This window comes from Monodelphis domestica, chromosome 2 (genome assembly GCF_027887165.1).
Source record: "Monodelphis domestica isolate mMonDom1 chromosome 2, mMonDom1.pri, whole genome shotgun sequence".
Taxonomy (NCBI): Eukaryota; Metazoa; Chordata; class Mammalia; order Didelphimorphia; family Didelphidae; genus Monodelphis; species Monodelphis domestica.
The window spans coordinates 109,144,831-109,170,008 of NC_077228.1; the positions used below are offsets into that span (position 1 = coordinate 109,144,831).

General features: G+C 39.5%; 1 long non-coding RNA gene across 2 annotated transcripts in view; it reads left to right on the forward strand.

Moving 5' to 3' along the window:
- Window positions 1-25,178, forward strand: part of LOC130457125 (uncharacterized) — a 55,710-nt gene that overhangs the window by 9,029 nt on the left and 21,503 nt on the right. For both annotated transcript variants that reach the window (XR_008916175.1, XR_008916174.1), the window contains exon 2: window positions 22,605-22,766. This is a non-coding gene — a long non-coding RNA (uncharacterized LOC130457125). The remainder of the gene's footprint in view (window positions 1-22,604; window positions 22,767-25,178) is intronic.

Sequence of the window (25,178 nt, forward strand, 5' to 3'; positions counted from 1 at the left end):
CTCTCAGTCACCCATACTTCCTGTCCCACCCTGACTCTCTACTCCCTCGTGCTTTTTTGGTCTTACTTTGTACCTCCCTCTGGCTTTCTTATTCTCAATTGATCATTTTCCTGCAGTATGGTCTAAGGGTAAAGCAGATGGGAGGCAACAGAACCCTGGGTTAGAATATCAGCTTTGACATTTAACTCAGTTGTGTGACCCTGGATAAATCATTTCATCTCTCCTGGCCTTTTAAAATGGGGATGATAACCCAGGAACTAGCTACATCACAGAGTATAAGTGTTATATATTTTGTGTTCTATTATTAGCCCTCTAGACTAATAAGGCTTTGGGATCTCCTGGATTTGACCTTATCATGTTTTTTCGATTCAAAATTTATTAAGTACCTACTATGCATGTTTGAGGGGCAAGAAGTGGAAAGAATACTGGATTTGATATAGGAGAATCTATGTTTGAATTTGTTATTTACTGCCTTTCTGAATTTGGGAAGATGCTCAGGCTCAATTTCCACACCTGTAAAATGAGGAAGTTGGTCTAGACGACTGCTAAGGTCTCTTCCAGCTTTAAATCAGAGACAGCGAGGTGACCTTGAGGGTCACTTCAACGTTTAAATTAGAGATAGTCAGACAGGTCAGTGGAGAAAGTGTTGGGCTTGAAGTTATGAAAACCTGAATTTAAATTCTGCTTCATATATCTGCTTAGCTATGTGACCCTGAGGAAAAAAAAATCACTCTATAATCTCCCAGCCTCAGTTTTCTTATCTGTAAGAGGGTATAATAATAGCAAGAAATTGGGAGGTTAAAGGAGATTACATCTGTAAAATACTTTGCAAACCTTTAAGCCCTTTAGTAAATTCTAGCTATTATCAACATCATCACCATTACTATTATTGTCTTTGCTCTAGCTCTATGTCTTTGATCCTATGAAGCAGCTACTGCTTTCAAGGATCAATGTTCTACTATGCGGTTTCCTCCCTACCAGGAGAAAACGAAGGATTGTGAGCCAGCAATTCTAAATGTAGCTTTCTGTTCTTGTACTTGGCATGGACCACATCTTTTCCTCTTTCTTCCATCTCTTGTCCCCCCTCCCCCACCATCATTCCGGTGTATTGTAGCTCCTTTGGGATGGCCTGGACATTTCCACAATAGACACAGACCAACCAGAAAATGCTGAAAGCAACAGACTTTTCTTCCGACTGTTATAACTCACAAGTGGGAAGGCTTATGGCTTCACAGGAACGAGGAAGCAAGGGATACTTCCATGTCACCATCTTTAAAGCAACAAGGATATAACCGGGTTTTTGGAGGGGGAAAGACAAAGGGTGTCCAAGGCCTTAGATGAGATGATGTTCAGGAAGAAGAGGATTTATGATCCAACAAGAGGCACCCAGTTAAGCCAACCTTATCATTCTCCCACCTGGGGTCCCAACAGGGCAGTTTTCTGATACAGATCAAGGCCAGGTTTTTCAGTGGGAGGGATGAAATCTTGTTTATGGGTATCTAATTGGTTTTCCACCTCCATCATCATAAGCAGAGAGGTGCACATTAGTGAGATATTAAAAGGGAATGGAATCTTATAGCATGAAAGTCTCTGAGAGATAGCACAGGGTAGTGGACAAAGCACTAGATTTAAGAGTCTGGCAACTGGGTTCAAATCCTGACACATCTACTGAGCAATCTATGAGACTGAGCAATCTGTTTCATGACTTTGAGTCTTATTTCTCCCTCTCTAAAATGAAGGACTTGGATCCAATATATCCAAGGCCTCTAAATCCTTTGTATGGGGCTAAGGCAGATTCTCCACAAAGTGCAATAGTGAGGCGACCAGGCAGGAAGAAAGGGATTGTATTCAGCAGAGACAGTCTGCTGTAAGAAAAGCTGTGCCTACATAACTAGGTTTTGGGGACCAACCTGACCATGCTGCCTGAGATGATGCAAATACTGCCTCATCCACTGATTATATGGGGAAAGGTTCTGATTCAGGCATCTGGGTAATAGTTATGTAATGCTGGACTGGGAGTGAGGATTTTAGAATCGTCCAAATCTGAGTTCAAATCCTGACTTAGACACTGACTGTGTAACCCTGGACAAAAAGAAAATCTTTCTCAACCTCAGTTTCCTCATGTATAAAATGGGAATAATAATAGAACCTATCTCTCAAAGGGTTATTGTGAGGAACAAATGGGATAACATGTGTAAAGTATTACATAAATGCTATAATTTTTGTTTTTGTTAAGCTCTCAAGACCCTCAGACCAGACTGAAATAGATTGGCCTTAGTTCAGGAGGCAAGACACTTCCTCACTGTGTGGCCCTGGGCAAGTCACTTAACCCCCTCCGTTTAGCCTTTACCATTCTTTTGCCTTGGAACTAATACACAGTATTGATTCTAAGTCAGAAGGTAAGGATTTTTTAGAAAATGGAAAGACTAGATATTTGTCCCATCATCAAATAGTGCTGTCTCAGCAGCAGATTAAGGGCATGGCCAATGCCTCCCCCTCCCAAAAAAAAAGCAGTAACAAGAAAGACAAAAGCAGCAATTCCCAGAACTACCTTTCCTAGAAGTGAAAGCTAGTGCTTGTTCCCTCCCTGACTATAGCATTCACCTGCCCTTGTCTCTTGAGTCTGCCTGTATAAAACTCTAAGATATTCAGAATGGAAGTGAGGTTAGAATTCATTTGCCTCAACTGTCTCATCTCCCCAAGGATTGAGTTAGTTGTAGAACAGACACTAGAATTCAGTTTTCCTTCTCTTCCTCTCTCACTCATGTCTGTCTCTGTCTCTATCCCTGTCTGTCTGTCTCTTCCCTCCCCTCCCTCCCTCCCTCTCTCTCTCTCTCTCTCTCTCTCTCTCTCTCTCTCTCTCTCTCTCTCTCTCTCTCTCTCTCTCTCTCTCTCTCTCTCTCCTCCCTCCCTCCCTCCCTCCCTCTCTCTCTCTCTCCCTCTCCCTCCCTCCCTCCCTTCCTCCCTCCCTCTCTCTCTCTCTCTCTCTCTCTCTCTCTCTCTCTCTCTCTCTCTCTCTCACACACACACACACACACACACACACACACCTACTTCACATAGGAGTGCCATGGAAGAATGAGACAATGACAAATGCTGATCATTTGGGGGTTGACTAAGGCAGGAGGAAGCTTCTCTGGTGCCTCCAGTTCATAATAATGAGCCTCTCTCTGGATACCACAGTATGAAGAGAAAAACTGAGAGAAGCATAAAGGGAATCTGTGTCCTCCAGTGTTCCTTCCATGCTCTTAGCACTTGGATTAAATAATTTCTATAATTTTCTAAAGGTTTTCAAAACACTTTGCTCAAAATACTGGGAAGACAGTGAAATAGAGTGAATCGGTTAATCAACATTTATGAAATGTCTTCTCTGTGCCAGGCACTTTGCTAAGAATTGGTGATACAAATACAAGAAGGAAAAGACAGTCTTTGTCCTCAAGGACTTACAATCGAGTGAGGGGAAGCAACACACTTTTAAAAGCTGAAGGGGAGAGTGGGAAGCACGGGAAAAAAAGAAAGTATGGTGGAGTCCAATCCAAGCAGTACAACTGGTGAGAACTGAAGAGATAACTGCTTTGCGAGTCTTCTCTACATGGAGCTTTAGGGAGGAGACCTTAGCTCCATCTTCCATCCTCTTTAGCTTCAGTCAGGGAGGCAGAGGGTACTGCAGGTACCAATGAGTCTTGAGAACCAAGGCTAATGAATCTTGCAGGATAATGTTTCCTTATGATGAGCTTTCCTGGGGGATAGAATGAAGTCCAGTCCAAAGGAGTGCAGATGGTAAGGAAGGGATGAGTAGGATCATGTAATCACAGATTTGTTTATTTTTGCTTGCCAATATCATTAATCTTATTTATTCATTTTATATTTAATTTATTCTAATAACAAATTTTCACATAAGTTTTCCAAAGTTACATGATTCATGTTGTCTCCCTCCCTCCTCCCAGAATCACATATTTAGACAGAAATGGGGACTTGGGGATCAAAGCTCCTCATTTTATAGAGAAGAAAACTAAAACTCACGGGGGTTAATTAACTTGCCCAAGGCAGCCCAAGTAGAAAAATGTCAGAATTGGGTATTGAGGGGGCAGCTGTGTAGCTCAGTGGATTGAGAGCCAGGCCTAGAGATGGGAGGTCCTAGGTTCAAATCTGGCCTCAGACACTTCCCAGCTGTGTGACCCTGGGCAAGTCACTTGACCCCCATTGTCTAGCCCTTAACATTCTTCTGCCTTGGAGCCAATACACAGTATTGACTCCAAGACGGAAGGCAAGGGTTTAAAAAAGAATTGGGTATTGAGGTGTTGAACTCAGGTCTCCTACTTCTAGAACTAGGATCCTTTCCACGGTACCTGGTGACTACCCTTATTGTACAGAAAAGAGGACCAAGCCTTGGAAATGTGAAATTACTTTTCCAGTGTCACAAAATTAGTAGGTGGCAGAGTCTAGACTCAAACCTGGATCATATACCTCCAAGCCCAATGCGCTTTTCCATTAAATGACACACGTCCTCTATGCTTGTTGAGGTTTTTTTTTTCTTCACTCTGTTCTGGTGGGATGTTCATTATTAAGAACCAGAGGCACCAGAAAAGTCTCCTCCTGCCTTAGCCAACTTGCAAATGACCAACATCTGTCATTGTCTAATTGTTCCATGGTGGCTTTGCTGTGTGTGTGTGGACAGAAAGAGGCAGAGAGGCAATGAGAGACAGAGATAGAAAACCAGAGAGAGAAATATAAATAGTGACAAAGAAATAGTGACTAAGTCAGAATAGGAGAAAGAGAAGCACAGACAGAAATAAAGATAGAGAGAAATGCAGAAAGAAACAGACAAAGGATATGGAGACAGAGAGAAACAGAGGGAGATAGGCAGAGACAGAGAGAGGGAGAGAGAGAGAGAGAGGTACAGAGGGGAGGGGGAGAACTTCAGATTTAGAAGGAACTATGTAAGGTCCCAGTTCTAGGAAAGTTCAGCTGTCCTTATTGTCCAGATTTCAAAATCTTTGCCTCCTTTCCTTTTTGTCTAAAATTGCCCCAGATGAGCTCAGCTATCTTGGTTATATGTTGTCTTTCCCTGTGCTTCTTCCTCTCCCCTCACCCCTGCTCCTGAGATATTTGCATCTCTAGCATTTATTTCTCTCCCATAATCAGACTGCTTGTGCTTCAGTGATTGAGGCCATAGAAAGTGGGTAAGAATAGAAATAACAATTGTTAGGCACTTGGAGCCTTCTCTCACTGATCAATTTACCAGCCTGGGGAGTCATGTTGTTTTCAAATCTGAAGTCTCCCTGGTACCGGAAGGAGGAGCCCTTTGCCCTTTTCTAGACATCTAGAAAGCTCTTTCCTTTGTCCTAGCTCAGCTTATGTAGGACCCTACCAGCACTAGCCTTTCTTCTAAAAAATGCCTCCCAGTCTTAGATCTCCACTCTACCTGCTCCAAATAATATTTTCATCAATAAATAAAACCTAAAAAACTAAGTTCAAGATCCTTAATTGAGAAAACTAACAGCTCTTCTAGAGTCAGAAATCCTTTGCAGGATCACAAGATTAAAGATTTAAAGTTTGAAGGGATCTTAGAAGCCCTCAAGTTTGAGCCTTTCACTTTATAGATGAAGCAATTGAGGCACAGAGATGTTAAGGAACTTACCCAGGGTCACCTACATGCCCCAAAACAATAATAGCAACCATTTATGTGTGCCTACTATATTCTAGGCACTGTGCTAATCACTTTACAATTATTATTTCATTTGATCCTCACAACGATTCTGGACAATGGGGGCTATGATTACCCCCATTTTATAGATGAGGAAACTGAAGTTGAGAGAAATTAATTTTTTCCAAAGAAAATGTCTGAGGCAGGATTTGATCCCATGTCTTCCTGAATCATTCCTACTGCCTTGAGAGTATAATGAAGTCCATTTCTATTTCTCTAAGTCTTGATGCCAGCATGTAAGCACAGTAATTACCACCAGGAGTGCCCAACCAGGGCAGAAGTCCAGAATTTTGGAGCTAGAAGGGACTTTAGAGTTCCTAGTTCAACTATATGATTTTCCAGGTTTAGAAAGAAATGACCAATAATGATTATACTGATCCCTAGGAATCTGATTCCAATACAATCTTCCTAATTCCCTGCCCCATCAAGAAGGGATCTTTTCCCTCCTGTCTTGTCCCAAGGCTCTTTGTAATGAGTTCTCTTATGGCATTAACCTTGGTTGTTGCTATTAGTGGACCCAAGGCTACATGGCAGAGTGGATAGAGAGCTGCAGTCAGGACAAACTGGGTTTAAGTCCTTCCAAACATACTGGTTGTGTAATCCTCAGTCCCTCTTCTATCCTTTCAACGCCCCCAGGAAGCTTACATTAAAAAAATTTTCTTCTGTTCTTCTCTGACCTATATTTCCAAATGTATCCCTCCCTTTCCTGTTCTCAGATAATCATTTATTATAACAAAGAATTAAAAAGCCAGGGTAGTGGGGGAGGAAGATTAAAGAAATCCAACTAAGCAACATATTGGAAAAAAAGTATGACATGATATGCATGATTTCACACCCAAATTCCTCCACCTCTGCAAAGGAGAAGAGGGAATTTTCATATTTTGGGGGAGTCACTCTTGATCATTATGGTTTGATGACATTCAAACTCAAGTGTTTTGATCTTGTCCTTTCCATTTATTTATTTATTTTTATAACTCTTACCTTCTGTCTTAGAATCAATACTGTGTATTAGTTATAAGGCAGGAGAGTGGTAAGGGCTAGGCAATGGGGGTTAAGTGACTTGCCCAGGGTCACAGAGCTAGGAAATGTCTGATGACACATTTGAACCCAGGACCTCCTCTCTATGGGCCTGGTTCTCAATCCACAGAGCCACCCAGCTGCCCCCTATTTCCATTTATATTATTGTAGTCATTGTGAATATTGCTTGCCTGGTTCTCCTTCATTTCCTCAGCTAACTTCAAATACCATAAATTTCTGGATAATTCCTGATTTATGTTGGGAAGCTCCCTTTACCAATGAAATTATGGGTGCATAGCACTCCCACCCCCCATTTATTTCTCCTACCAGAATAAAGGGCCATTGTGGAGGCACATATAAAAAAAAGATTGTAAAATCCCTTTTTGAATGTCAAGCACCATAGGGTGAACTAACAAAATGAAACTGGATAGAAATAAACACAAAACCTTGCCCTTCAATACAAAAAATCAACTTCCCAAAAATAAGATAGGGGACTCATGGAGAGAGAAGTTGTTCTGAAAAAGGATATGGGATACTTGGGAACTCTAATCAACATAAAGTCCAGTCAACTGAAGAAGACTCCTGATAAAATATGAAATGGACCTCCAGTTAGAGAGGCAATTGAAGGGTGTGTGTGTGTGCACATATTATATGCATGTGTACACATTTATATATGTGTATATATGTATAGATGCATATTTATACAGGTATATGTAAACGTAATATATTATATATACACAGAGATGTAAATATACATGGGCATATGTGTGGAGACAGAAAGAGAGAAAGAGCAAGAGACAGAGACAGGTAGACAAGACAGACAACCAGAGACAGACAGACAGACAGACAGACAGACAGACAGAGAGGAATCAAGAGGAACAATGCAGACATTTGTTTTGCTTGACTTTACAAGTCAAGGTTTTGTTTTTCTTGCTTTCTGAATAGAGACAAAGGGAAGGTGGGAGTGAGAGAATTTAAGTGGAAAATAAAGTAATTTTTTTAAATGTAAAAAAAAAGAAAAAGAAATCTCAGGTTTTTAGTGGATTCCAAGCTTAATATGAGTCAGTAGTGTGTGACATAGCAGTCAAAAACAAAAACAAAATTAACCAAAAAACCTAATGTGATTTGGGGCTGCATTAAGAGAGAGCTAGCATCCAGGCAATAGGGAGGTGATAATCCCACCATATTTTGCTCTCATTAGACCACATTAAGAGTATTACGTTCAATTCTAGGCACCACTGCTTAAGAAAGGCATTGATAAACTAAAAAGTGTCTAAGGGAGAGCAACCAGGATGGTGAAGGGCATTGAGACCATACCATATAAGGACAAGAGAGAAACTAGGGATGTTTACCCTGGAGGAGAGAAGACTCAGAGGAGTTGTATTCAAGTATTTGAAAGGTAATCATTTGAGAGAAGGATTTTGCTTGTTCCAATTTGTCCTTAGAAGAACAGAAGCAGGAGCAATGGGTGGAAGTTGTAAAGAAGCTAATTGAAGATTGATCTTAGAAAAAAAAATTCTTAACAATGAGAACTATCCAAGAGTGGAATGGGCTGCATGAGATAGTGATGAACTTCCCCTCCATGGAGATCTTCAATCAGTGGCTGGATGCTTATTTGTTGGGTATGTAATAATGAGTTGGTCTAGATCCACTGAAGTCCTTTCCAAGCTCAGTCTCTGATTTTATGAATGTAAGGTCTCATCATGATTACCATCCACATTATCAATACCATTTGTGCCATATTCTTGAGGCAATATGGTATAATTGACAGAGTGCTAGATTCAGAATCAGAAAGACTGCAGTTCATAATCCTATCTCTAACATTGAGTATCCATGGGCAAGTCTCTTAACCCTTAAGAAAATCGAGCAACTCTTAAATACTATAAGTTATAGACAGGTCACAATCTGTATCTGTAGAGGGTTTCCCATACTAACTGTGTTAATGAATGGATGCCCTCAATTGTTGTTGCTCAGTTGCCTCTGATTTTTTTGTGACCCCATTTAGGGTTTTCTTGACAATGATACTGGAATAGTTTCCTCCATCATCTCATTTTACAGATGAGGAAGCAGTGTTAAATGACTTTTCCAGGGTCATACAGCTAATAAGTATCTGTGGCCAGATTTGAGTTCATAAAGATGAACCTTCCTGACTCCATACCCAGAACTCTATACAATGTGCCACTTAGTTGCCCATCCTAATATTATATCTAAAAATTCCAATCTACTACATGTTGAGTTCTATGTTTTAAAAGCCTAAATTCATTTAATCTTTGTACGTCTAATCTTTCAGTTTTATTATATGTAAAATGATGGGATTAGATTGTTTGACCTCCAAGATTCCTTCTGGTGCTTGCTAATTATTTTTCTATGAGGAATGACCACCTCTGTATGAGAATTTTTAGTCTTCTAAGATAAAGAATCCTAGAGTTGATTCCTTATCCCTTCCTCCTTGTTTCTATGATTTACTGGAATTGTGCTGAAATTCACACACACACACACACACACACACACACACACACACACAAACAGAGTTTTCTTATTTCTAAATCAAAACTTCTGCAAAGTTCTGACCTCCTGGTGGCTTTATAGTGGCCAGCTGGGTAACAGGACCAACTGAAGACTCAAGGCTTTCTTTTCTGCCTTTGGCCTCAGGTACACTGCTCTCCTCTGATTGCCCATCTTCCTCATCATAGTAAGTCATCCTGAAAGCACATAGCCTCAGGTCAGTTTTCTTAATTGCAACAAAATCAACATTAATTCAGTGTCTCAGGCTATTGCAGCTTTTGGGGACTTAGAGATTTCCACAGAAGAGGCAGAACACTCAGTAGACGCTAAAAGCAATAGGTTTTTATTTGGCACATTTTAACTCACACAAGAGGAGGCTTAAGATTTCACTTCAGACACCCAAAGGCACAAGGATGAGGGCAAAGGAAGAAAGTGAGAGGATGCATCTGGACCACATCATTTGAAAGACAAGTTTTAGCCAGATTTCTGAAAGAGACCAGCCACTTAGCTGGTGGCAGAGTCTGTGCCTGCAGTGAGTTGATCAGGTCACAGCAAAAGGAGGAAGGAGGTAGCTACATGACCAAGAAAGAGATAACCCTTCCAAACCAGCTCATTCCAGGCTCTCAAGAGCTCTCTAAGTTTGTTATGGGAAACACTTGAGTTTCTACACAACAGGTTTTTCTCTACCATGCAAAAGACTGGCAGGGGGGAGGGGCAGGGTCTCTAGAAAGCTCATCTGAACAATTGTTCATTTCTTTTATTTTTAACCCTTACCTTCCATCTTAGAAGGGATACTGTGTATTGGTTCCAAGGCAGAAGAGCAATTAGGGCTAGGCAATGGGGGTTAAGTAATTTGCCCAGATTATGCAGCTAGGAAGTGTCCGAGATCAAATTTGAACCCAAAACTCCCCCATCTCTAGTTTTGGCTCTTAATCCACTGAGCCCCCAGCTGCTCCAGTTGCCCCTTCTGATGGATGGAATAATAACTAATAATAATAGCTAACATTTATGTGTTGATTTAATGGTTCAAAGTGCTTTACAAATATTTTCTTATTTTATCCTCACAAAATACTGAGAAGTCGGTGCTGTTATTATTATTTCCACTTTCAGAGGAAGAAACTGAGGCACAGAGAAGTTAAGGGACTTACTTGCCCAAGGACACACAGAAAATATTTTAGGACTGATTTTCACTCAGAACTTCTTTTTTATTTGAATTTATTTATTTAATTTAGAATATTTTTCCATGGTTATGATTCATATTCTTTCTCTCCCTTCTTCCCTCCCCCTTCCCATAGCCAACAAGTAATTCACCTGGGTTTTACTTGCATCATTGATCAAGATCTATTTCCATATTATTAATATTTGCAATAGTCACTCAGAACTTCTTGACTCCGAGACCATTGCTCTACCTACTACACCACTTTGCTGCTTGTAACTGAGTAGGGACCAATGAGTGAGACTGGATTGCATGGTTGAAGTACTGACTTCAACTATTCAATAAAATAAAATCATATGACATGCCAACAGCAGAGAATCATGGGATGCCAGACCTGAAAAGAACCTCACAAGCCATATTACCCAACCTTTACCCAAAGAATCAATCGCATGTATAACATTACAGGCTACCAGATAGACCCAGTACCCAGGTCTTATCTTTTCTCCCTTCCCTACTACATCTCTTTGTATTTTAAAAATGTATTTGTACATTGCTTCCCTAATGAGAAACATCTTTTTAATTCCCCAGAAAGGCAGCCCCTTTTAGAAAATAAACAGTTGTAGAAGAGTCAGAAGGTAAAATAAAACCTTTTTGAAGTTGTAATTCCCTTCCCAAACCAGAGACATCTACTGAGTTGAATAGAATGGTATCAGAGAGCCAGCAGTTGTGGGGAAGAAAAGCCCAGAGGACAGGAGTATAGTCTCCAGCTCCTCTCAGCTCCAGAGCCTAGGCTCCCTCTTCCATTTTCAACTTTGTTCTCCTGCCAATGATCCAGGCACATCAGGGACTGTCAGTGTAATTATAGAAAATTGTTATAGTGTTCAGGGAATGATAATTGTGCCCAGGGCCCTGGGCTGTACAGCAGGTACTTGCCAATTTTAGCTCCTCTTCTCTTCATAGGTTCAGGCATGCTGAGGGAACTCCTTTGCCTATCTCTTCTCCTTTCTCTGACCACATCTCAACTTATTTTCTGACTCCCTTATTTTGGTAGATAGATTCTTTCTATTATTCTTATTGTCTATGAAAAGCTGTTGTCCTTGTTTCCCCTTCTGGGCCTTTGCAGAGCTCCTAAAAATGTTCAGAAGGCCTAGCTCATGGAATAGGGGGTTCTGGATTCTATTTAAGTGCCTAGAATATTCTCAGTGCCTAGAAAAGCACTAAGGTCATATAAATATTAATCCACAGTTTGTGGATGTTGTAATGATAAATGTAGGATTATCTTTGCTCCAGGGAAGATTATGGGAGATAAAGTAACTTTTACTTCCTCTCTAGACCAGACTAACTAGACCATCTTCACAAAAGACTCCAATCTCTTTCTCCCCTTCTTCCCCTATATTCTGCTGTGTAGGAACGAGATCTGCTTCATCCGCAACCAAGACAGGAAAAAAATAAGTGAGGCATTGAAGGAGGAGGAGATGTGCATGGAGGGATTTCTTCTCTAGGAAATGGTTGGGGAGATAAACACCAAAGTCAACATACATACATACCCACACCCACAGAGGTATATTTAGTAGTTTTTTTCTCACAGCTTGAAAGATCAAAATTGTTTTAAAAAAAAAGGAAACAGTCATTGTGCTTTCTTTTGACACTAGCCCAATTTCCTAGCTGTCACAATACTTTAAAATAAAATATATGAAGTCTTTCCACTGTGCTTTATCCTTCACCCTAAAACTGTTGGGAAATAAGCTGGCCCAACCAGCAGGTGAGTCACCAAGCTGACTGCTGGCCATGGTGCTGACACACCAGACCTCAGATTCTAAGAAACCTCTCCAGAGAAAAACGATCCCCTTCTCTAAGGCACACCCACACACACCCTGTGGTCAATCTATTATTACTGAGGTTTGCTACGGAGGCTTGCTGAGGTAAAGCCAGTAAGGAAAGAGATTGTGAAGTTAAGGGTAGGCTGTGTACTTGGTTGAATTACCCCAACTTGTGGCAATGGGAACACTTAATTATTTTTTGTATTTTCTTACCATCCTCTTCTCATTTGGATGAAAGAAGAAATTAGATAACTAGGGATAAGGTAAGAATGTGGGTGGGAAACTAAAAGATATCAAATGTGGCTGAGAATGAAACTGGGATTACACATTGAGGAAATAATATTGGGTCAGAATATCCAGATGGGCAATTTCAAATCTATAGGGGTGTAAGGGAGGTGGGACAAAACAGAAGGAAGAACAAAGGACTTCATTCTCCAGGAAAGGAATTAGCATTCTCAAGCATAAACCCCAAACTCTGGGTCTCAGTTTCCTCATCTGTAAAGAGATTTGACTAGATTATTTCTTAGGCTTCTTCCTATTCTGTGGTAGCTAAGCTATGTTCAGAAAACTTTAATAAAATATTAGATTAAAAATCTTAGGTGCTACTAAATCTGGGATTAGGTATTTTTCTTTCCATCAGTTAATCAATCAATTACTATTTGTTAAGAAATTTCTATGTACTAGGCATTGTGCTAGGTGTTGAGGATACAAAAACAAAAGTGAAATAGTTTCTGCCATTGTGGAGTTTATATCCTACTGGGGAGGAAACAACATGTATTATTTGTGAATTTTTTTGTATCCTCTTTTCCTTAGGAAATGAACCCTGGAATCATTGTGGGCTTGTGTCGATGGAAGTTAAGAATAAAAAGGAGAAAGGAAACAGCTGCTAGGTTAAGCATCTAGTTACATAAAGAAAAGGAAGAGATATATAGGATCTCCAAACCAGAGAATCAAAGAAGAACTTAGAAGTTAGGAGGCATTGGTCTCTCAGTTGGGGGTTAGTGATCAATGAAGCTAAGAATATAGTAAAGGAGAAACCCTTGAAAGTAAAGGAAAAGTCCCTTGGATTGGTTCAAAGAAGGGATTAGAGTTTCCAAGAAGGGGAGACTCATAGTCTCAGACCTGATCCTCTATATGGTCCCAGCCTAGTCTGTCCCAGCCAATGGATAGGCAGAGCTGGCTGAAAGAACTAACAAGGGACCTCTACTCAATGTTACTTTTATACACCATTACTTTTTATGGCATACAGCTCACATTCTATAGAACTTTAAATGTGCAAAGTACTTTTCTCAATCCTTTGAGATAGGTAGTGCAAGTATCATTGTCTCCATTAATTCACTTTGAAACAAAGTGGTTCTCAGAGAGAATCATGATCTCATCAATGTGGGCATGCCTTGCACTGGTGCAGATCTCAGTCTAAACATGATTTCCTATATTTCTTCTACATTTCTTTTTGTAAAACTTCGCTAGAGGTTTTCAATGCATTGGAGGCCTTCCTCTATATTTTCCCCCCTTCATTTTTCACAGATATCAGAGTCACTCAGATCATCCAGGTGGTATACCTTATTCCTTTAAAATTTTCTTTCATTTTTGTATTGTTATGCAAAACACTTCCATATTGGTCATTGTTATTCGAGCAAACTCATACATAATCAAATGTGAAAGATGACTCCAACAGTTCTTTCTCTGGATGTGGATAGAATTCCCCATCATAAATCTTTCAGGATTATCCCAGATCCTTGCATTTCTGAGAGTAGCCAGGTTACACCTTACTTTGATTCTGACAATCTGCTCTGTCACCTCTCTCAGGTCACTCCTATAACCTGTTTCACTTTCTTTGGTAACCCTAATTAAATCTAATGCTGCCATTACAACTAGAAAATGCCAGTCATTAATGCACTGTTGATGGAGTTGTGAAATGATCCAACCATTCTGGAAAGCAATTTGGAACTATTTCCAAAGGGCTATAAAACTATGCATACCATTTAATACAGCAATACTACCACTAGATCCCAAAAAGATTCAAAAAAGGGAAAAGAACCTATATGTACCAAAATATTTATAGCAGCTCTTTTTGTGGCAGCAAAGAATTGGAAAATGAGGGAATATCCATTGAGTGGGGAATGGCTAAACAAACTGTGGCATATGATTATATTGGAATACCATGTTGCTGTAAGAAATGAACAAAATGCTTTCAGAAAAACCTGGAAAGGCTTACCTTAACTGATGCAAAGTGAAGAGAACAAAACAAGGAGAACACTGTACATAGTAAAAATAATATTGTTATGATCAACAACTGTGAATGACTTAGCTATCCTCAGCAGTACAGTGAACTGAGACAATTCTGAAGGACTCATGATAGAAAATGCTCTCCACCTCCAGAGAAAGAACTGATAGAGTCTGAATGCAGATTGAAACATACTTTTTAACTTTAGTTTTCTTTGGTTTTTGGTCAATGTTTTCTTTCACAACATGACTAATACAGAAATGTGTTTTGCATGACTGCACGTAGATAATCAAAATTGCTTTCCTTCTTGATTTGGTGTGAGGAAGGAGGGAATTTGAAACACAAAAATTTCTTTAAATGAATGTTAATGATTGTTTCTACATGTAATTGGAAAAAATAAAATATTTTTAAAGGAAAGTACATGTCAGTAAGTTCCTCCATGGCTCCATGAACCATGTTCTGTGACTTCTCAGACTAAAAAAAACCTCTCCCTACACACCACTGCCATATGTAATATGACTGGCTCCACTTATTAAAATGTAAACTCCTTGAGATCAGGGGTTATCTTGCTTTGGTATTTATATTCCCATCACTTAGCTAATAGTAAGCTTTTCCATTCATTTATAACTCCATCAACTCCTTTTAGAGGGTATGTACATGGGTGGTTTTTTTAAAATCTTACAGGGTTTTTTACATTTTTTAACAAAAATTTTACATTTTTACAGGAATGGTTAAGTAACTTGAACAGGGTCACACAGTTAGGAAGTATCAGATCCAGGATTTGAACCCAGGACCTTGGACTCCAAGCCCAGTTTTATTTCTATCAGTTATCCTGCCTATATCTTGTTTATACATATTTGTTGGCATGTTGCCTAGCCCATAGACTGTGAGCTCCTTGAAAAGAGAAATTGTCTTTTTGCTTTTCTTTGAACCCCCAGTGCCTGGCACAGTTGATAAAATGCTTGTTGCCTCATTATTTATTTATAATAATAAATACTCATTGACTGACTGACTGACCACTGAACCATAATGCCTCCCCACCTCCTCCCTCAGCATACTGAGGCTTATTATTTCAGAGCTTAAAACTGTGAGTGCATTGATTGAGAACAGGTCATTGTACAATTTATCCCTCTTGAGGGATGGCTCCCTGGAAGTGCCTGGTGATTGACTCCATCATATTTGGTGTTATAAGTTTTATGTTTATTACCCTAGGACTGAGGCAGCTGCTCCTGGCCCAGAGTAGGCATGTCATAACTTCATGCATTCCAGAAACCATACTGAGTGTGCGGTTGAAAGACGGAAAAATCCCCCCTTGTAAGGAGAAGAAAACTGAGCATAGTAATTCAAATCCCCAGGGTTTTGGAAGAGTTTATTTCAAAGATTGTTGGAGTGGAGATAGGATCCCATGGCTTAATATTCTATAATCTATCCCTCCTTCCTGGAATGCTCTCCTGTCTTCCATTTGTTGAAAATCCTATTCTAGTCAAGATTCAGCTCACATCTCCTTCTGTAAAAGGATATTCCTGATCTCCTCAGTTTTTAGTGCTTGCCCCCATCCCAGGATTACTTCATGTCAACTTTGCATACATTTGGCATGTACTTCTATGTGTACTTCTTTTACTCCAGGAGAATGTAAGCTCCTTGAGAGCAGGGATGTTTTTATGCTTGTCTTAATTTCTAGCACCTAGGACAATGCCTGGTACACAGTAGATCCTTAACTAACTGCTTGTTGATTTGAAAGATGAATTATATATAGAAGTTATTCTAGTAGAGATGGGATGGATGCTCTTAAAAATAAAATTCTGGCAAATCCAATGAGAGAGGAAAAAACTTTAAAGAAAATGATGCGGATGCATAGGAAACTCATTGGTCCACTTGGATTTTAAAAAGACATTATGAAGATGGAAACAAGGGAAGCAGCATAAAATACCAACAAGTGGTCTTTTCATGTAAGAATAGTGCTGGGGGGGGGGGTAGGAGCTCAAATTGAGCTTGGATTGGTGAATAATTCTAATAAAAGGGCATCTAGGTGGCACTGGCCCTGAAATAAGGAGTTCCAAATCCCACTTCAGATATATACTAGTGGTGTGACCTTGGACAAGTCATTTAACCCTTTCCTCATTTTTTCAATTGTGAAATGGTGGCAATAATAGCAACTATCTCCCAAGGTCAGGACTAAATGAGATAATATATGTAAAAAGTGCTTAGTCCAAAGTCAAGCACTATATAAATTTTTATTGTTGTTATTCAATCCTTTTAGTCATGTCTGACTCTTCCCAACCCAATTTGGGGTTTTGTTGGCAAAGATACTGGAGTGGCTTGTCATTTCCTTTTCTAGGTCATTTTACAGATGAGGAAACTGAGGCAACTAGGGTTAAGTGACTTACCCAGCATCACAGAGTTAGTAAGTGTCTGAGGTCTGATTTGAAGTCAGAGAAGAGGAGTCTTCCTGACTCCAGGCCCAACACTATCCATTGCTCCATTTAGCTGCTCCTCCTACTTAAATACTGACAATTTAATTATTTATCTAAAAAACTATATTATTTACAAGAGGAAGATCAAAGAAGGGTTAAAATTACTGCTAGAAGTGGTTGGGGATGATAATAACAGTGGAAAGAAGGCAGAACTACTCAAATATTTTATTTTTGAGAACAATTTTTGGACTAGAATTGATAGAAAAAAATAGTTAACAGGAAGCTAAAATCCAAGATAATTAAAGAAATGGTAAATGAACTCCTAAATGTCCCAAGTTCAAGTCTCTAGACCTGAAATAACTATGTCTCAGAGTATGGGAAGAACTGGTGAATGCCATTGCTGAGTCATTGACAATGATCTTTTAAAAATTGCAGATAATGGGAGAAGTAAATGCTGCAGGACTAGAAAAGGGCAATTATTGTCCCAGAGATTTAAAAAAAGGGGAAGAGGGTGTATTATTCAAGCACTAGGCTTTTGCACTTGTCTTTGATTCTTGGCAAAATTCTAGAACATATTATTAAAAGGATGGTTTGTGAGCACTTAGAAAGGGAAGTGGCGATGACTAAGAGCCAGCATGGGCTCATCAAGAATAGGTCATGCAAGAATAACTTCATTTCCTTTTTCTAACAAGGTTTACTAATCAGAGTAATGCTGGTATTCAGCAAGGCATTGAGCAAAGTCTCTGGTAGTGCTAATAGCTGTATTTTATGTGGAGCTTAAAGGTTTGCAAAGCCCTTAACTTGTTTCATTTCATTTGAGTCTCACAACAGCCCTGTGAGACTAGTACTACAGATATTACAGTACCCCCATTTTATAGGGAAGAAAACCAAGCTCAGTGAAGTTATGTGACTTGCCCATGGCTGCAGTTAGGATCAGAAGTAAGATTCGAACCCTATTTTCCCATTGCCAATTCCATTATTCTACACTGCCTTTCATGATACACTATTGAACAGATGCTTCTCCCTCCACAGAATTGCCAAATTCATATTCCTCAAACACATCTGACCATATTGCTCCTCTATTTAAGAACCTTCATTGAGTTTCTTTTGCTTCAAGGATGAATAGAGATTTTCTAATTTGATGTTTAAAACTTTTCAGGTGGGTTCCAACTAAATGGAAAATTTCTGTTAAGGTGAAGGCTACAGTGGATTGAGAGCCAGACTTAGAGACAGGAGGTCCGAGGTTCAAATTTGGCCTCAGACACTTCCCAGCTGTGTGACCCTGGGCAAGTCACTTGACCCCCATTGCCTAGCCCTTTCTACTCTTCTGCCTTGGAACCAATACACAGTATTGATTCTAAGATGGAAGATAAAGGTTTATTATTTTTTTTAAAGGAAAATGGTGAAGGCTAGAGTTGATGACTTCTGAATTTTATTTCTCTGAAATTCTGGGTTCCTGGAGAATTAGGGCCAGTTTCTGGACTACTTGAAATGTGGTTCACAAGTTATTGTCTAAGCTCTAGCCAAGGCACGAGGTTTTTAGACAAACCATCAGGATCTAAGATAGCTGTTGTCCAAATACAAATGCGTGGCCACTTGTGCAGCTATCCAAAAAAGAATGCAACTATCAGAAACAACCAGACCCTCTGGGGATAAGTGTGTTTATTTATATTTGTGGGTAAATGCATGTCCACATATGTATGTGTGTGTATATATAGTGTATGTGTGTATACATATACCTACATACAATTTTATATTTATATCTACATACACACATACGTACATACATATGAATATCATGGGTGAAGGGACTGGGGGCTAATAAACTGGACTTGACTCCTACCAGCATCTAACTCTGTCCCATCATATTGTTTTCCTTTTGCACAAACTTCCACACCTTTCAAGGTCTCCATTATCTTAACCATAAGAAGAGGCTGATGTCTTGACTCGTTGGGGATGAGTTGAAATCTTGGCTGTAGCTCCTTCTGCTGACTATCACATGAGCATAGCTGAACACCAGCTTTAGTATCACTTATAAGCCCATTTGTCCTACTTATTGAGCACTATGGACTTTCTCTGGTTTATTGGTCTGACTCAACCATTTCATTTTCCCCCCTGGAAGCCCAGGCTCCCTGATAGAACTTACTTAAGAGACAGAGAGTAGGCTAGGGAGAGGAAAAAGAAAAAAGAGGCAAGGAAAAGTGGCAACACAGAACCAGGAGCTGGGAAAAGAAGAGAGAGATAGACAGAGATGGCAGAGACACAAAGGGAGACAGAGATCCACAAAAGAATTTGTAAAATGTTAGAATTAGAAGGGATGTTAAAAATTATCTAGTTCAATTCCCTTATTTTACAAATGGGAAAACTGAATCCAGAAAGGGGAAAGTAGCCTGCCCAAGATCATAGAACTAGTAAGTAACAGAACAGGATTAGAATCCGGGTCTCCTGATTACTATTTTAGTGCTTTTCCCCACTAAATCATGGGGTGGAAGATAGGAAGAAGGAAAGGAGGATGTTAAAAGATAGTGTTTATGAGGAAGAAAAGGAGGAGGAATAGAAATTATAGGGTAAGAGAGAATAGAAAACTAAGAAAGGTTTTAACAGAGAAGAAAAAGAGGAAGAAAAGATAGTGAAATTAGTATCCTAAGAGAAGGGAGGTAGAAAAGGAAGAAAAACAAAGAGAAGTAGAGAGAGGGGGGCAGAGGAAGTCAAAGGGACCTCCCAGAATCCCAAGTCCCTGTGCCAAGGAGTCAGCTTGGCCCTGCTGTGGTTGGGGCAGTTGAAATGGCTCATTAGTGCCACTTTCCATGAGAGCTCATTGCCCTTCCACCCCAGGTTTTGGGGGAGTTGCCAGTCCCTCTGAGATGCTACTTACTGTACCTCCTTCACCCAGCCAGGGCCACTGGGGAAACACTGATGCCAATTCATTTGATGGATTCTGCTACTTGTTATTTGAGGGATCGGACAGGCATTGAGCTTTCTGGAGATTAATTTTTGATTTATTGGCGGTAACAATGATTTATTCTGATACTCCCCTAGGGCAAAGAAAGGGTTGTAAATATTTTAAATATTGTTAGCTGGTGACAAGAAACATCGCTGGATGGGGAGCAGGGCAGATGGGAATTTGAAATGCCTTTCCCTAAATTACTTAAAGGAAAACTGTGCACATTCACTCGTCTGCTTAAGATGGAATTGGTAGGGGGAGAAAGAAACATATTAAATTGTTGTCTTATTAACTCAGACAACATCTTATGGTTTCTCTATAGAGTATATTTGCTTTCTCTAAAGATGTTGATTGGATTGGATTGGATTTTGCAGCCTGCTGAGGTAACAGAGGTAACATTATGATTTCCAGAGAGAGGAATCCCTGGCAGGAGGTAGAGAAGGTAACTGGGATTCAGGGTATGAGAATGAAAGAACCTATGTCTTCATATAGAAATGAGCTCCATCATCCACTAGCACCATTATTTCTCATCTATAATCTCCTTTTTCCTCATGAGCCCTGAAGGAGAAGAGTGAAAGATTATTGTTCCCATTGTAGGGATGGGAAAACTGATACTCCATATTTCAGTGACGTGCTCAATTTAATTTGGTGCATGGGAGAAAGGATTAAAATTCAGTTTTCTAACAACAGTTAATGATCATCTTCAGTCATTCCTCTGGTTGCCACACCTCACAGAGACAACATCTGGTCTGTTCCTTTATCCTTTAATAAAATTAGTTAAGGGAAGTCTCTGAGAGACCTTATTTTTCTGCAAGACTCAATTTATTGTACCATTTTACCCATGATGGCTTTCTTCATCCCTCCCTCCCAGCTGTCAGTGACTCCCACCATTACCTTGCATATATTTGTATTTATTGTGTGTAATAAGGAGAGCTAGGTGACACAGGGATAGAGTATTGGGCCTGTGGTCAGGAAGACTCATCTTCCCAAGTTCAAATCCTAGCATCAAACACTTATTAGTTGTGTGACCTGTCTTCCTCAGTTTCCTCATATGTAAAATGAGCTGGAGAAAGAAATGATGAAGTACTCCAGTATCGCTGCCAAGAAAATCCCATATGGGGTCACAAAGAGTCAGAAAGAAATGAACAACAACAAAAAGCTTGTAAATATCTATATGTAGGTTCTTTTGTCTCCTCTCTGCCAAAATGCAAGCTCCTAGATGGGAAAGATTGTTCCAGTTTTGTCTCTGTATCCCCATTGCCTAGCATGGTGCCCGGCACATAGCAGATGTTTAATAAATACTTGTTGCTTGCTTGACTTAGAGAGTCTTTTGTTCTAGAAATCCATCCTAATCGGAAAAGGATACAGGAAACAAAGTGCTCTCCTTTTTGTCCACCATTGACCTCCCACTGCCACTACCAAACAGACCTTTGTAATAAAAGCTCCCTGTGTGTAATAGAAGCACTACTGTTACTACTACAGCTAGTCTCATTGGGACCATGGCAGTAACACTGGAATATCCCTACTATATACATTGGGGATTCCCTAAACTAGCAAAGAAAATACTCTCAAGAGTTAAAATTGTTGCAGAAACCAAGGCTCATACCATTGCAGTAGCTTCCCATTCACCTATCACATAAAAGCCCAGAATGTTATACACACACATTGTAACCCATCTCCATAAACTACTCTGGGGAGGCTCTGTAACTGACTCTTGTTGAGTATGCTAGTTAATTGCCAGAATCCTCTTACATATGCATTGACTTGTTCCTATCTCTTTCTGAGTAGAAGAATTTCCCTTCACGACTCCTTACCTCTGGTCCAAATAATTTCCTCTCTCCCCTTAACAACCTTTGTACTTTCCCACCTCTGTGCATTTGCTCACCCTTTTTCCTAAACCTGAAATGTACTTGTTCCCTCCTCTTCCCTTGGCAAATTCCTACTAATCCTTTAAATCCCAGGCTTACCTGGAAAGACTTACATGAACTGATGCAAAGTGAAATGAGCAGAACCAGGAGAACAGTGTACACAATAATAGGAAAAGTGTACAGTGATCAACTGTGAATGACTTAGTTATTCTTAGCAATACAAAGATCCAAGACAGTTGTGAAGGAGTTGTGATAAAAGAATGCCACTGATCTCCAAAGAAAGAACTGATGGGAGTCTGAATGCAGATTGAAGTACACTTTTCTTACTTTATTTTTTCATGGGGGTTTTTTGGTCTGCATTTTCTTTTGCACCATGGCTAACATGGAAATATGTTTTGCATAACTGCACATGTAAACCTATATAAAATTGCTTGTCTTCTCAAGGAGAAAATTTGGAACTCAAAAAATTTTTAAATGAATGTTAAAAATTGTTTTTATATGTAATTAGAAAAAAATATTTAAGATAGAAAATTTTAAATTCCTGGCTTAAATGCCATTTCTTCTGTGAAGCTTTACCTGACTTTAATTATCAGTAAACATAGAGACAAACAAAAATCACACAAAAAACTTTCTTTTTGGACTTTACATAGCATTTTGTTTTGCATCTATATCATATCTCTCTATGGGGTCGTCAGGGTATGCCTGAAACAATGGCTTTGGAGTCATCAGGCTTATGTTTAAATCCAGAGTTTGCCATTTACTATTATTTGGTAGACCTTGAGCAAGTCATTTAACCCCTAAGTCTCATCTGTCTCATGTATAAAATGAGGGGGTTGGACTAGATAATCTTTAAGGTCTCTTCCATTTCTAACTATTATCCTCAACTGTTCTACTTATCATGTAATGCTAGTTAAAGTTACCTTTATGTATTTTGTGCCCCTCCCAGGATACAAACTGAATGAGGACCTTCTCTAAATCTCCACCAACTAGTATGATGTATTTATTTAACTGATTCAAATTTGTAATATTGGATTAAGGAGCTCCTGGATATACAGGAAGAAGCTAGTATTCTAAGGGCTCCATTACCCAGACAAAGGAAGAATAAAAGGTAAGATGAGAGATCAACATTCAGATGTTAGAATGGGAGGGTGGAAGGTCACAGGATTATTAAATCATATTTCTAGATATGGAGGAAACATTAGAAACCATCTAGTCTATTCCTCTCGTTTTGCAGTTGAATAAACTGAGGTCCAAGAAAAAGTAAAATAACTTGCCTGAGTTCACACAGGTAAAGATAATCAAACATGAGGTTTGATCCAAGGTCTTCTGATTCCAAAACCCTCTTTCCACCAAACCATCTTACTTTCAAGGAAGTGAGAAAGGTTGAGTGAGATATTAGTTTGAGGATGGCTTAGGTTAGTAAGAGAGTTAAGAAATATAAGACAAATATTGAGGACCAGGTGAAACCTAAAAACACAGCTAATATCAGAGGGTCCCTGCTTGAACTAGGAGAGGAATCCTAGGAGATAAAGGAAAAGTATTCTGTTTACTCACTGAGCATGAGAGCTTAGCAAAACTACTAGCTTGGGTGGAAAGGGAAATAGGAGGATCCAGAGGGGAAACAATTCCTCGGACAGATAAAAGGAGCCAGACCCACGCCAGGTTAGACACAAGAGATTCTATTCAGAACTTAGCTACCTCAGCACTTTAATAATTTTTAAATAAATAGGTTGGACCAGATTACCTTTAAATGTCCTTCCAACTCAAAGATTCTATGAAGCTATCAGGTGCCTAAACCTTCTCTACCTCAGAGATGTCTAAAGCTGAAGAATTCCTAAATAAAACATTCCTTAATCTAGACAGAACAGGGCTTGATAAAATCACCTTCTCCCTGCAATTCTCCATCTAGAGGTAATCTATACTCTAAAGAGTCTTTACACCTGGGGTAAAGTAGCCACATTATATTTAAAATGGTCAACCTGAGAGGATGTTGCTCTTAGTGACTTACTTCTGAGGAGGAGGGAAGGTAGGAAAAGTAGGGGGGGATGGGGCACCACTCCTAAAGCCTTAGCCTAATGATGAGGTGTTTGTAACAGTAGAAGCAAGAAGCCTGAGAAGCAAGCCTCAGTCCCTGAGAGGGGAATCTTGAAGAGAGACAAAACTGGGGGTAGATAACAAACTTGCTACTTGAAATCCTCCAGATCATCAATCCTTATTGGACAATAATATTCCATCACCACCATATACCACAATTTGTTCAGCCATTCACCAATCCATAGACACCCTTCATTTTCCATTTTTTTTTTTTGCTACCACAAAGAGTGCAGCTGTGAATATTTTTATACAAATAGTTTTCATTACTGTCTGGCATACAAACCCAGCAGTGGTGTGGTTGGATCAAAGCCAGATCGTCTTTTAAAGCCCTTTGCACATAATTCCAAATTGCCTTCCAGAACAGTTGGATCAATTCACAACTCCACCAGCAATGCATTAGTGTCTGGATTTTGCCACATCCCTTCCAATATTTATTATTTTCCTTTACTGTCATATTGGCCAATCTACTGGGTGTGATGTGGTACCTAAAAATTCACATGCTACTTGAAATGACTATATTGCTTCCTACGGTGAGGAGCCCTGGATTCCCCATCAGAAACCAACTTAGAAGTTGCCCTGTTTATCTCACACAAACTCCCAGTGGCCACTGCAGGCTTTTCACTTTGGAGTTCCAATGGATTCTAGATTCAGAACTAAAAGGGATCATAGAGGTCATCTAGCTCAACCTCCTCTATTGACAGATGAGAAAACTGAGAGCTAAGAAGTCACTATCTTAAGTTCACGTAGATATTATATGACAGACCCGAGATTTGAACCAAAGCCAGAGCTCTTAACCACTATGACATGACTTCACCTATTTGTCTCAGTTTCCACATCTGTAAAATGGGAATAATAATAGCTCCTACTTCCCAGGGTTGTTGTGAAGATCAAATAAGACAATAATTGCAAAGCATTTAGTCTAGCACATAGTAGATATGATTTAGCTAAGATGATGATGTGTTAAGGCTAATGTAAGAATGGTGCAAACTTCTTGAATTCTTCTATATATATCATCTTCAGACCTTAACTGGAAAAAAAAGAAGTATCATTGCTCTGATAGGGTACTTCCCTTATCTTCCATCAGCCTCTACTCTTTTCAATAAATAAATCTCTATTAAGTACCTACTGTATAATAGATATGAAAGGCAATATGGCATAGTGGTTAAAAAATTGGCCTTAAAATCAGGAGCATCATCATCAAGTATTTATTAAGTGCCTACTATGTGCCAGGCACTGTGCTAAGCTAAGCAAGCGATAAAAGAAAGGTAAATATAGTCCTTGCTTCAAGGAGCTTATAGTCTAATGGGGAAGACTACAAGCAAAGATATATAGAGATACATAGATATAGATATAGATATATGGTATAACTAGGAGATGATTTTGCAGGGAAAGCAGTTAGAGGAAACCCACCTGTGATATGTATTGA